We start from the raw sequence: 12480 nt of genomic DNA on the forward strand, positions 1-12480 counted from the left end.
TTCTAGATCTAATTCTTTCCTTTCCCCCTTTTTACCTTAAGTTCAACTTGCCACAAAGTTCTTAAAAGCAAGTGAACAAGGCTTCCCTATCCATCTGCCATGTTCACTCCACAAGCAGATGTGTTGCAACTCTGTATCTGGTTCTTCAACCTTGAGCCTTCTCAAAGAAAAACGTGCTTCCCTAAAGTGCTTCAGCAAAATGCTGGCTTGAGCCAAGATCATGTACAGTACTAAACTAAGACACCTTGGAGCAAATTTCATAGTGATTTTTAAAATTAAACAAATACTGATGATCTCTTTCTCTCTCCCTCACCCACATTCATTTGTGTGGGTGAAAAAGATACTTTGGAATAAATTGCAGCTCTTTTGAGTTTAGATAAACAATTACCTCTTTTTTTCTTGTTTACTCTGAGAAAGGAAGATGAGTCAAGGCAGTAAATGCAGGGCGAGCCTGGTCTTGCTACCAAGTCAGTCAATCCTGGCTCTCTAGTAAGTGTATGATGCAGGTTTGTAAACAATGCATCCATACAATTGGCACATCAACACATAATAATTCACTAATAGGCAAAAAACCTTGCTGTTTAAGAACGTACCTATAGCCCACAGATATTTCTATCAAACTTTAAAAAGCAGGGAAATTGGGCAGCTATAGTGAATGCACCAGGGGAGCAGGAGACCTGACCTCCTCTCTGAGATATTGGACTGCCCTACAAATTTATCAGAATGCAAACACAATTTGGGTTGTTCTTTCACAGTCTAATCCACTTGCTGTGTATCTTGGAAGAATTTGGTAACATGTGCCTCTGAGCATATGGTGAGTGGTGGCAACACCTGCCATCTCCAAAAGTAGAGAATTATATTTGTGTATGTTTGTTGGTGTTCTTATTACTTTGCTTCTTTCCTGTGTTACTAATGTTTCTACAGAGAATCTAAACCAGAAAATTTTATTTCCCTCATTATTCATCCTAGAAATCTGTGTCAAATTTATTTTATTAATTTCAAAGTCTTTTTATTGGTCAATGTCATATGATGGTGCAGACAGCCTTTTGTGTTTCAAATTGGAGGTTATGTTCTATTTCTATTTTATTTATTTATTTATTTATTTTATTAAATTTCTATACCGCCCCATAGCCGAAGCTCTCTGGGCGGTTCACAACAAACAAGACAGCAAAATACAATTAAAACCATTTATAGAACAATTTCAACATACTAAAATACAAATATACTAGCATACTAAGATGCTAAAAATAAGTTGAGATGTTAAAATGTTAAAATTAAAATTATTAAATTATTAAATTTATTTTGGGTGAATTAACAGTTGAATCTGAAACCGCAGTTTGATGTAAAATCAGACTGATTCCAATATGTTGCTACTTCAATAATGCCTCTTAGCTGTGGGAAAAAAGAGGATGCATGTTTTCAGCCTCCTATGTTTAAACCACTTCATTTAAGGCAAGGTGGGCATGGACAATTAAAAACATAGAGCACACCTAGAATTTTGCTAGAATATATTTCACCTCCCACTGTTTTTTTTTATCTTGTGCAAATTGAGACACTCCTGAGGTCCACTGGAGACTATTCTGCAGAGGTCAGTGCCATTATTCCACAATGATGTTTGGAGTTCTTTTAGTGCAAATTTTGCTGTACTTCACATATTCACAGAAATAGAAACAAAAGAAAATGATTTCCTATAGGAAACTTAACTAAAATTGCAAAGTAAATCAGACATACTTAAAGTGACCATCTGAACTATATCAACTGTCTTAATATGGTTGCTTCCTCCCTGCTAAAACAAGATCAGCACAGCACATGTCTTCTTTCTATTATTTGGGCTGATTGCAGGTGTTGCCACCACTCACCATATGCTCAGAGGCACATGTTACCAAATTCTTCCAAGCTACACAGCAAGTGGATTGGACTGTGAAAGACCAACCCAAATGGTGTTTGCATTCTGACCAATTTGTAGGGCAGTCCAATATCTCAGAGAGGAGGTCAGGTCTCCTGCTCCCCTGGTGCATTTACTAGAGCTGCCCAATTTCCCTGCTTTTTAAAGTTTGATAGAAATAGCTGTGGGCTATAGGTATGTTCTTAAACCGCAAGGTTTTTTGCCTATTAGCGAATTTCCCTGCTTTTTAATCCGGGAGGTAAGAAATGGGATCCTGTCCAAGTTTGCTGAGAATGGATTGATCATTTGCATGCTTATTGAGTTCAGTGGGATTTACTCCCTTGCAATCCTGCTTAGGATAGGTGAAACTGACCACAGGGGATGAGGAGAGGAAACACAGAGGGAAGGACTGGGATGGGAGCAGGCAGGATGGGGAGGAGAGAAGGACAGTTTTGATCATTTGCATGTTTATTGAATTCAGTGTGATTTACTCCCATGCAATCATGCTTAGGATAGGTAAAACTGACCGGGGGGAGGGAGGGAGGGCTGGAGTGGGCAGGGGAGGAGGAAGAGGGGAGGGGAGAAGGAAGGTAGAGGGGAAGGAGGGAAAAAAGCAGGTCTGATCATTTGCATGCTTATTGAGTTCAATGGGATTTACTCCTATGCAATCATGGTTAGGATAGGAAAAACTGACCATGGGGAGGAGGAGGGGGAGGAGGAAGGGGAAGGAGTGTATTGGAGGAGGCAAAGGAAGGGGGAGGGGAGGGCAGGTTTGATCATTTGCAGGCCTATAGAGTTCAATGGCATTTACTTCTGTGCAATCATGCTTAAGATAGGTAAAACTGACCATGGGGACAAGGGAGGGGGAAGGGGAAGGAGGGGATTGGAAGGGGTTGGGGATGGGGAGGGAGGGGAAAAGGAAGGGGGAGGGAAGAGGAGGGAGGAGAAGGGAGGGTGGGTTTGATGGTCTGCATACTTTTTGAGTTCAATGGGATTTATTTCTGTGCAATCATGTTTGAAAATGGAAATGGACTGTCTTCAAGTCATTTGTGACTTATGTTGACCCTATGAATAGGGTTTTCATGGTAAACGGTATTCAGAGGTGGTTTTACCGTTGCCTTCCCCTGAGGCTGAGAGGCAGTGACTGGCTCAAGGTCGCCCAGTGAGCTTCATGACTGTGTGGGGATTTGAACCCTGGTCTCCCAGGTCGTAGTGCAACACTGACCTGGGGGAGGGGCAAGGAGAGGAGGGGGAGGAGATTGGGTGGGTGGGTGGGTGGTTCTTCTTTATTTTTGTTTTGCTTTGTTTTCGTGGTTTTAAAAATGGCAATCAAGAAAGTGGCTGAGAATCTGGAAGTAATTATGTTTCAGAAAATAATGGATGAGATTGAGATAACGAAACAAACCCTGCGACAGGGCAGTAAGGAGCTGAAAATTGAACTGAGCAAAATGACGCAGGAGCTTAAAGAAATAGGGGATCCTGTGAGAGAGGAGAATGAGAACAGAGATGAGAAGAAAAGAAAAAATAAAGGGAAGATACAAGCTCTGGAGATTGGAACAAATGTGGAATTGGAAAAAGATCTGGAGTTTATGGATATTAGAAATAAAATCTACTGTTTGGAATTTAACGTTATCTCTGAAGAAATTAATGAAGATATTAGAGATAAAGTTATCAATGGCTTGGATAATCTTCCGGACTGGAATGACGTGATGGAGCTTGATATAGAGAAAATCTATGGAATTAACTGCAGCCATGTGACAATGGAAAAACTCTCAAGAGATGAGCCAGTGCATTTTGTAAAAAAGAAGAACAGAGATATGACTTTACAACAATATTTCAGCAACTTATTCAGAATGGATGGCATGAAAATATTTGGGATAGAGGAAATTCCCATCAGACTCTTATTATATGACTATGGCTACGACAGCAAGATTATTATGGAATACTGATAATGGAAGATTGGACACTGAAATTACTGGACTTAACAGGACTACTGAAGATGGAAGATGGAACTAATAGGGATAATGGAATAATGGCTATTGAAATTATTGGACCTAACAGATTTTGATGAGATGGATTAATCGAAATGTTTATTTGGACTATGGTTATGACAATAAGATTATTATTATTATTAACGAGATGGATTAATCGACATGTTTATTTGGAGGAAAATTGATAGATATATTTCTTAAAGAATTGAAACCTCTCTTTGACTTTTTGTGGAAAGAATAAAGTAATGTTTATGAGATTTGATGAATAATTAAGATAACTACTGGAGGAAAGTGATTTTATAATATAATTTAAGAGACAGGATTGTTATATATTGTAGACCTATAACTGATTTGATCTGTGACAAATGGGAAGTCAACATTTTATTTTTTTGTTTAATCATTTTTGTTTTGTTTTGTTTTTTGTCTTTGAATGTTTTATGATTTTGTTTTGTATGTTTTATGAAAATTTGAATAAAAATTATTGTAAAAAAAAAAAAAGACAAAAAGTCTTCAAAAGGCGCCAAAAAGATAGCAGAGAGCAAAAGGAAAACATTGTGACCAGTTATCATTACTTTTCAGAGTTTCCCCCACCTATTTATTCTACAGCAGGCACATGTAGCCTCCCACCCAAATTTAAACCCAAGCTTTCCCTGGCCACATCCATACCAGGCCTTTATTTCACTTTGGACAGTCATGGCTTCTCTCAAAGAATCCTGGGAAGTGTAGTTAGTGAAGGGTGCTGAGAGTTGCTAGGAGACGCCCTGTTCCCCTCACAGACTTCAATCAGAGTGGCTGACTGTTAAACCAGTCTGGCCACTGAAGCTCTGTCAGTGGAATAGCAGTCTCCTCTCAGCACCCTTCACAAACTACACTTCCCAGGATTCTTTGAGGGAAGACATGACTGTCTCAAGTGAAATCAAATCTGGTGTGGGTGTGGCCCTCTGATTAGCCAAGCCAAGTAGCTGTGAGGCTTTTAGAACTCTGACAGTTGGTCCTTACTGAGCATGCTCTGCGTTATCATTGGGTTCCAGCCAAAATTTCTTAAATTAATTAAAAATCAACCAGGCATTTTTTTAACTTTTAAACTGCAGAAGATGAAGGTCAGAGTGTAGGGCAAGGTCAGTATTAAGACTACAGGTACTCTGTGATCATGGCTGAGTTTTAATGAATTTTAACAGATTATGAGCACTCTCAGAGAAAAAAGTCCAAAAGGGCTCTGAGGTTTTTTTCTCTCTTTTTAGAATTTGAACTCTCAGTTCTCTCTGACTGTTTTGTGTATCGCCATGAAAATTGACAGGGTTGTTAAGCAAGCGTTTCTGAGTTCAGAACCATAAGTTTTGTAAGGTTTTGTTTTGAAATGAGCTTATGGGAAGCATCAGAATGGCATGCGGGGGTATTTTCAAATTAACATTGCAGAATGTGAAAAATCCCCGCTGGCTATAGTATACAGCCACTCTCGTGGCTGTATAATAAACCAGACTTTCTGGCTTAGTGGGAGCAAGCAGTGTGCTAGTGCATGATACCTGATGATTCCCACTTTACTCCTTCCTTGGCATGTGCAGGAAAAACAATCCAAACTAGGGATTATGGTTTGTTGCTCCCTAACAAGTCATGATTGCTAGCCAACCTAAAGCTGTGATTTGTTTATCCCACTCGTATCAGGGGAGGAGTAAAGTGGGGGCAATTGGACAGTCTGCACTGACACACTTCTTGTTCCTGATGGACTTGCTTGCTTAAAATTATAATTTTAATATGTAATGTATGACGAGGCTCCTAGAATACCTTGATGGACTGACACCACTGTAGAATGAGCTTGTCAGGAGTCCCCTGCCCACCCCATAGTGGCTAATCATCAGAATGCTTATGGTTAAAATCAATATGTAGCAGATGGTTAGCATTTTCTTGCTTCAAACCTTTGTAAGGGAAGTGTATGCTATTAATTTGTCATATCTGGAAATAATTATAAACATGCCATTTAAAACAATTTCCCAAGAAAAGATTTGCATATAACACTGAAACCACACTCAATGCATTTTGCTTATTTTTTCCCTAATCAAATATTTCAATTCAATTATTTTTGGCTATTAGAAAAACTTCATAGTTATACAGCATGTATGCTTGACGTGAGTATATATAAGGCAAATAAACATGCTAGATCAAAATTTTCTGATTTAAACGTTTTCCAGAAACCACACATCAGTGATACCTACTGAGCAAGGAGGGTGTAAATATCAACATTTATCTTATTTTGAAAATTTCTATGCCGATACACTCCAGAGCACATAGATTAAGATGTCTCGCATATATGAAGAAGCTCTTTGCTCGGCTGATACCAGGGTCCAATGCACTCTCAAATCCACAATTTTGTCTTCCCCTACAAAGAGGGTCTTGAAGCAGCTTCCTACCATCTTCCTGGGCCTCCCTCTCCAGACAACAATTATGCCAGCCAGCTGTCCCCTCTTAAAAGTGTCCTGTCTTTCTTTATTTTTATTTATTATTACATTTATATCTCCAAGGAGCACAAGAAGGCATACATAGTTCTCATCCCCATTTTTATCCTTCCAACAACCCTGTGAGGTAGGTTAGGCTGAGACTGTGACTGGCCCAAGGCGACCCAGTGAGTTTTATGGTTGAGTAGGGATTTGAGCCCTCGCCTTCCAGGTCCTAGCCCAGCACTCTAACCACTACACCACAGTGGTCTCTTGTCTCATACCATACCACTCTCTGCATCAGTTCATGTTGACCTTCGCTATGTATACATATTTTCAGGTCACAGGAACAGGCTAACTTGGTGGTCTTCCTTTTAATATCTCTCCTTGTGGTCTCTCCCTGCTGTTGCCCATTCCCTGGCCTGCTAGTTTTCTTTTGCGGGGTGTCTGTCTCCCCCTTTAAATCCAGTTCCCCTTTGCTTCACCTAGGGAAGAGGCCACTTCTGCCAGTACTCCCTGCTCTCCTGATAGTCTGCAGATAAGGCTTGATCTCTCTGGAATCATGGGTATTTTTAGGACCACATTTTTCTCACAGTGGTAAAACTTGTTCTGTGCCATGGTGATGGCTGTTCTTGTGCACTTTGGGTGTTTTTCCCCCCATGGCTGTTACTAAGGTTACTTCTGCAGCATACTTGCTGGGTGGAAAAATCCAACAGGTTTGGCGTAGGTGTTAAAGCATGTTAAGTGTGAGTTATTCTGTTTTCAATCGACAGATGCTATACCAGGGATGTGATTTTAAGTTGGGAATAAGACTGGGTGTTGCCGTCCCTCATATCTTGAGATGACATGTGATCAGGCAGGACCAGGGTCAGGAGCTGGCATTGCTGGGCATCTGCCAAGACCTGTGCCCCAGTAGGAGGTCCTCGGCCAACCTCTGGAGCCCCTTGATTCAGCTGCATCTTCCTGTTCACCACCATAGCTGTTTCTCTCCTTAACCCCTCCCTCTGTGTCGATTGGGCCTGGAGTAAGCCGGCAAATTAATGGGTCGAGGTAACAGTGACAAAGAGGAGGGAGCCTATTGCAGATGAAACATGAAACCAGCGCTTTGATCAGGCATTCAGTATGCCTATATTTTGGTCCTACACACTGACTCTCTATACAGAGTAACTATGGCTGCAACCCTGTGAATAGTTACCTGACAGAAAGTCTCATTGAACTCAGTAGGACTTCCCTTTGAGTTGACAAATGTAGGATTATGCTGGCAACGCCTTTATCACTTGGACTCAATTGTCTTGTCTAGGAACTAAGTGTGGGTTACAACCTGAAACTAGCTTGCAAACCAAAATGCAACTCATTTGTTAATGGGAGGGGCTGTAGCTCAATGGTAGAGCATCTGCCTTGTATGCAGAAGGTCCCAGGTTCAGTCCCTGCTGTCTCCAATAAGGTTGGGAGAGATCCCTGTCTGAAACCCTAGAGAGCTCTGCCAGTCAGTGCCAACAGTACTGAAGCAAGATAGAGCAATGGCTTGACTTGATATAAGGCAGCTTCCTACATTCTAACTGACAGACAAGAAATTGATTTCATTCCCAAGTCTGCTCCTTTTGTCTCTTGAACATTGTCTGCTTCATTCTGGCCCTCCACAGGGAAACATGGGGGCGGGATTCTGAGATGGATCTTGCTGTGTTCCTAGTATGATGAGAGATTACAGGTGACTAGCAGCATTGTACCAATGTTGCTTGGGAATTCTAAGAAACAAAAAAAAGTGCAATTTTGAAGTTGGTGATTAAAATCAGTGCAGTTTTGCAGGCTTCAGTTTGCCATCTTGATTCAAAATGGCATCCAATTGTATCTAAGCATAGACAAAAATCTGCTTCTTGATCTTGGGAGCCATCGTGCAAAATCTGGCTAAGAGGTGTCCAAATACATCGTGAACAAGCAACTTTCCAAAATGTGTAGCAATTACAGGCCACCTTCTGTTTTCAACCCTACCAGATTACTGGTGCTGTGATATGTCTCTGGGGCAGAGAGGAACTGCTTGGACTGAACCCAGGAAACCCTCACTGCTGAAGATATAATGCAGAGTGCCTACAAAATTAGAGCTCAATTCCCACTTCTTACCTTTTTTAACCTTTGTAGAGCTGTTTTTGTAGATGTTGATCAGTTAACCCTCCAACAGTCACTCCTGTTAATTGGTGAAGAAAATTACTTGCTTAGCAAAACTGGAAACATCATGGTATAGCAAATTGGCTATACAATTTTATACTCCACTGTGAGATTATCAGGATACTCTCAGATGTTGCTGGGTTTTGAGAGGGAGACATTAATCTGCATTTGTAAAAGTTCAGCTTGGTATTTATTAGTTGAAATAAATAGCCTTCAGAACCCTTGTAATAAAAGTGCTGATTTTAAGGCTGTATGATCAGATTATTTGTCCTATTGTTGTCCAACTGGTATTGTCTAATGCCCAATGCAGTCTATTCTGATGGGCAACAGCTCTCCAGGTTTTCGGGAACAGGACTTTTCCATCATCTGCTCCCTGGCCCTTTTAACTGGAGATGCCAGGAATTGAACCTGAGACCATTTTGCCACCAAGCTATGATCCATCCCAAACTTGGCAGAACTGCTGTAATAAATGAATAGCCCCATTACATTCATATATCATTTCCTCTTCAGACATCTAGATGATTTTGCATCATACTCCTGTGTTTGGTATAATGAGGGTTTTAACTACCACTGTACCACTAAAATGTTTCCTACCCATCCTAATTTTATTTTGGAAGCTTTTTAACAGCTGCCATCCCTCTGGTGCATTTGAAGTAAAGTCACAGCAAATACTACCCAGTGTTTTTTTTTTTTTAAGAAGCAGTGCTTTTGATAGGACCTTGCATGCTAAGCAGTCCTAGCACTTCTGCGAACTGCCAGTTAAAATGACAGGTAGTGTAAATACAAACATTCCTGCAGTTTCTGGCCTAGTTCCTGATTCCAGACCAGTTTTTCTTTTTGGCTTTTACCTCACCAGAAAAACACAGTCGGTCTCAGTTGAAACTCTCAGGAGCACGAAGCTGCTTTTCATTTGCTGTCCCTTTTGCCTTCTACCGAAGAAGAGTAGACGGGAGAGAGCAAGTGAGTTTATTTACAGGGGTGCATCTAGATTACAGCTCTTTAAAATAATATACTTCCCACTGAGTTTATTTTTCTTCCACTTCAGCGTCTGGACTTGCATAGTGTTGGTTAACTCCTCAGTAGAGGTTTTCAGCTTCTTAGAATTATTTGTTCACCTTGTAGCTTTAGCTGTGGGACCCAGTGCAGGTAATTAATGTAATTTTACTTTGGGGGTTGTAGAATTGGGGTGGGCTTAGCCCCACTCCTGGTTCAATGGCAAGATGTAGATGGGAGACAGTCAACCTCCAAAATGCAATCCAGTGTATATACAGGGCTGAATTCTGGAATCAGTGCACCTCTCTTCCCACTTGCTTTCTGCCCATTCAATCAACACAGTTTAAATGGTTCTGGGAGAGGTGGGGGCCAGCTGTCAGAATGCAGCACTTTTGTTTAAAAAAATAGGCCTGTTTACGAGGGATTGCCTGCCAGGTGCAGAACAGTGACCACTAGCCGTGTGAATTTGAGCTCCCCATAATCTCCCTCCTGTTTTCTGGGAAACTAGAGAGCGAGTGGTGTGGCATACAATGAGGGAGAGATCTGTGAGTGGCCATTCAGCATGGCACATAGAACTTGGGAGTGGAGGCTCAGGAAAGGAGCAGTCAGAATCATCATCTCTTGGACTTTTTATGTGCATGGCTAGGCTAGACTGCCCTTTTCTTTTTATTTCTTTCCAAGATTTAACTTTTATACTACCACACACTACAATATCACATTGCATACAAATTCATTTTTAATTAACATATCTCAAGAATTAATTGCTGCACTTTTCTAACTCATCATATTAGTTTTATTAGCTGCCACAAACAACATAAAAGGGGGAGAGGGTTAGCATTCCAAACTATATTCTGAGGGAGCAATGTTCAGGTTTCCTCTCATGCTCTTCCCCACTACTACCACCGCCTTGTTCCCATCTCCCAGACTCTGGATTACCATCTTAACTATGATCTGCATTTTGGCTTCCAGGGCCCCACAGCAGAATGAGCCAGAGAGACCCCAAGCACAGCAAGGTTGGCTTGCCATGTTTTGAATTAAGTAAAGTAATGCACATTACCATCTCATCCCCCCCCAGCACTGCATAAAGAATTCAGTATAAGCAACCGTTAAACTCACGCAACAACATAAAAGAAGAGGCAGTAATTGTTTCCTTTTTTAAAAGCAGCAGTAAGCTAAAACCAACTAAGGTTGCAATCCTGTAGCTCCTCGGCATCCCTCCTTTCCTTAGGATAGTGGCCTTTGGCTGAAATTCTATGCATACCTGGGAGTAACTCCTACTGAACACAGTGGGATTTAGTTCTGAGAAAATGGGCAAAGCGTTACACTGCACAGCAATGGACCATTGTTTGAGTCTAAAGCTCATTTGAACAGCCAGTGTCTTAACCTGGCATCTAAAACCAAGCAAGGTGGGGAACCAAGTATGGACCCTGTGGCAATGAGTTCCACAGCCTGGGCAGTACTTTGCCATTAAGGCCCTCGCATATGTACTAGCCCAAAATATTATACAGCCACAAGAGTGGCTGCATACTATAGCCAGCGTGGATATTTCACATTCCGCAATGTTAAATTGAAAATACCCGCATGCCATTCTGATGGTTCCCATAAGCTCATTTCAAAATAAAACCTTACCAAACTTACAGCCCTGAACTCAGAAACGCTTGCTTAACAACCCTCTCAATATTCATGGCGATACACAAAACAGTCAGAGATAATAGAGAGTTCAAAGTCTAAAAAGAGAGAAAAAACCCCAGACCCCTTTTGGACTTCTCATAATCTGTTGAAATTCATTTAAAATCAGCCATGTTCACAGAGTACCCGTAATCCTAATACTGACCTTACCCCATACTCTGACCTTCATCTTCTGCAGTTTAAAAGTTAAAAAAATGCCTGGCTGATTTTTAATTAAGAAATGTTGGCTTGAACCCAATGATAACGTGGGGCATGCTCAGTAAGGACCAACTGTCAGTGTTCTAAAAGCCTCACAGCTGCTGGGCTTGGCTAATCGGGGCCACACCCACACCAGACTTGATTTCACTTGAGACAGTCATGTCTTCCCTCAAAGAATCCTGGGAAGTGTAGTTTGTGAAGGGTGCTGAGAGGAGACTCCTATTCCCCTGAGAGAATGGTTTAACAGTCAGCCACTCTGACTGAAGGTCTGTGAGAGGAACATGCTGTGTAGCTTGGAGGAATTTGGTAACATGTTCCTCTGAGCATATGGTGAGTGGTGGCAACTCCTGTAATCAGCCCAAATAATAGAAAGAAGATATGTGCTGTGCTGATCTTGTTTTAGCAGAGAGGAGGCAACATTATTAAGACAGTTGATATAGTTCAGATGGTCACTTTAAATATGTCTGATTTACTTTGCCATTTTAGTGAAGTTTCCTATAGGAAATCATTTTCTTTTGCTTTTATTTCTATGAGTATGTGAAGTACAGCAACACTTTGCAAAATTTTCACTAAAAAAAACTCGAAATATAATTGTGGAATAATGGCACTGACTTCTGCAGAATAGTCTCCAGTGGACCTCAGAAGTGTCTCAATTTGCACAAGATAAAACAGTGGGAGGTGAAATATATTCTAGCAAAATTCTAGGTGTGCTCTATGTTTTTAATTGATCGCAAACACCTTGCCTTAAATGAAGTGGTTTAAACATAGGAGGCTGAAAACATGCATCCTCTTTTTTCCAACAGCTAGAGTCATTGCTGAAGTAGCAACATATTGTAATCAGTCTGATTTTAAATCAAACTGCAGTTTCAGATTCCACTGTTAATTCACCCAAAATAGAAATAGAACATAACCTCCAATATAAAACCCAAAAGGCTGTCAGCCAAGGTCTTAAGACATTAGTGATGGCTTGATAATGGGTCAGAGTCTCCCCCTCCGAGTTCAGAAGTTTTTGCCTAAGTGATTGTAGGGGCTCACGGGACAGGACAATGCAGTGTGTGCATGCTCTTCTAGGGCTGCATAGCTGCAACACTGTTGATTGTCATCTTGTCTTAAATATCTTTACTTCTCCAAA

The 12480-nt window shown here is 40.9% G+C and overlaps 1 protein-coding gene across 3 annotated transcripts in view; it reads left to right on the plus strand.

Moving 5' to 3' along the window:
• Nucleotides 1–12480, plus strand: part of RAB11FIP4 (RAB11 family interacting protein 4) — a 62792-nt gene that overhangs the window by 12180 nt on the left and 38132 nt on the right. The window contains exon 1 of one of the 3 annotated variants that reach the window (XM_061615338.1): nt 9334–9428. The exons of the other annotated variants lie outside the window; for them this stretch is intronic. The gene's annotated coding sequence lies outside the window, so the exon portion shown is untranslated. Of the gene's footprint in view, nt 1–9333; nt 9429–12480 lie in introns of those variants that run through there. 3 annotated transcript variants of the gene reach the window in all.

This window comes from Rhineura floridana, chromosome 3, assembly GCF_030035675.1.
Source record: "Rhineura floridana isolate rRhiFlo1 chromosome 3, rRhiFlo1.hap2, whole genome shotgun sequence".
NCBI classification, from domain to species: Eukaryota; Metazoa; Chordata; class Lepidosauria; order Squamata; family Rhineuridae; genus Rhineura; species Rhineura floridana.